The sequence below is a fragment of the Prionailurus bengalensis genome, chromosome F2 (genome assembly GCF_016509475.1).
Source record: "Prionailurus bengalensis isolate Pbe53 chromosome F2, Fcat_Pben_1.1_paternal_pri, whole genome shotgun sequence".
NCBI lineage: Eukaryota > Metazoa > Chordata > Mammalia > Carnivora > Felidae > Prionailurus > Prionailurus bengalensis.
Genome location: NC_057353.1, coordinates 3711005 through 3713070, shown reverse-complemented (window position 1 = coordinate 3713070; position 2066 = coordinate 3711005).

Sequence of the window (2066 nt, the reverse complement as noted above, 5' to 3'; positions counted from 1 at the left end):
AACTCATGAAACCTCTTAGGTAAAAAAAAAAAAAAGACTGTTGTATTTTCCTTAACTGGAATTGACATTACACAGATATGTTTATTTCCTTCACTCCATACTTGTTCATGTAAGAGGTAGTACCTGTTTCATGCCTAGAAGACTCCTAGCCTGGATAGAGATGCCTGTGACAGAAGACAGAAGGGATACGGTGGACGAAGGGCAAAGCCGGTAGAACCTTTGTGAACACAACAAAAGGGATCAAGACTGGTATCCTTTTGACAGAGAACATACCCAAAAATACTTTCTGTGGAGACATGATCTCCCAAAAGAGTGGGAATAATACCAAAAGATGAAATACTGTACATTTCAGTCTTGAAAAAGGAAAGCTATGGGGACAGAAAACAAATCAATAGTTTACAAGGGTTAGGGTTGCAAGGGGTTGTCTACAAAGTGGCATTTATTGGTGCGATTGAACTATGCTATATTTTTATCTTGGTGGTGGTGCACAATTATATCCATTTATCAAAATGTACAGAACTCTATTCAGGAAAGTTGGTACTTTTGTATTTAAACTTGAATGAATCTTAAAAAATTAAAGAAGAGAATATTCTTGAAGTCCTGATCCTTTTAAAATATACCATAATTCTACTTTTTCCTAATAGGTAGTCAACTTTTAAAAATCCACGTTTTGCTATTATTGTTCATACATTCCCCCAAAACACAGTTACCGGTTTATTTTATATTGTGCTTTTTGAAGGAATATATCTATAGAAGCATTTAAATCCACGTACTTGTCCATCAGTACATCAAGTAATTATACTTCTTTTGGGCTCTATATAAACATGGGTATATATATCAACATTTATCTAAAGTGAATTATGTTTATTTTTGTGCTGCCAAGGTTTAGTATAATCCCTACTTTTTAATATTCTTTTTAATTGCTTAAACTACTTATGATGGGCATGTACTATTTTTCCATCAGTTTTTTTCCCCAAAACAGAAAAAGAGAGTATCAAAAATGAAAGAGATGTTCATTTAACAGCTAGAATAATATAGATATCAGAATTGTCTTGGGGCGCCTGGGTGGCTCAGTCGGTTGAGCGTTGGAGTTCGGCTCAGGTCACGATCTCACAGCTGTCAGTTCGAGCCCCGCGTCGGGCTCTGTTCTGACAGCTCAGAGCCTGGAGCCTGCTTCGGATTCTGTGCCTCCCTCTCTCTCTGCCCCAACCCACTTGCATTCTGTCTCTGTCTCTCGCAAAAATAAATAAACATTAGATATCAGAATTGTCTCAAAGTGATTCTTGTAATCAGTCTCTCTTACCACACTATAGTTACCCGAAAGACCATTGTGGTCTCGTATGACATATGAGATGAGCTGCTCCGGTTACAAATGGCCAGACAATGACGCCCTGTCAGACTAGTGCTCTCAGTGTAGACTCTGCTCTCAATGGACCACTGTGTAAATATCCAAGTTCTCATGTTTTCAAAAGTTGTAATTGTGGCTGTTTAAGTAATTTGGCAGATAGCATCTTTCTTCAACCTTTAGAGCCTTTGGAGGTCAGACATGCAATCTTGGTAAATACTGATGAACCAGAACAGATCATGCCCCAAGAGGTCTGTGCCCCAGGCTGTTAACTCATATTTCTCCCAGTCCATTTCAGTTAAGTCCCCAGAATCATGCTCTAAACACACGTGAAACTTACAGATCAAACCCAAGAAGTGAAAATACAAATGTAGTAAAAAGTATTTGTTTTTATTTTCCAGTATGCTTCATTAGAAAAGGTACAGTTTTGTTAGTAGTACATTAATGAACTTAAAGAACGAAGTGACAAGTCATTTGTCACAGATATTAATTTACATTTTACAAACATCCACCGAAACAATTAAAAATGAAATAAATATATTTACATTTCGTATTTCTGGTATTGTCATTGCATTTTTGATATGTATAAAATATATAACATTTATAACATTTTATTTATCTTCAAAAGCAACTTCAAATGTGCAAATAAGTGAATTATGACTTTGAAGTATTAAGGAATAAGAATAAATCATAAACAAGAGTTTTAGAGGTATGAATAAAG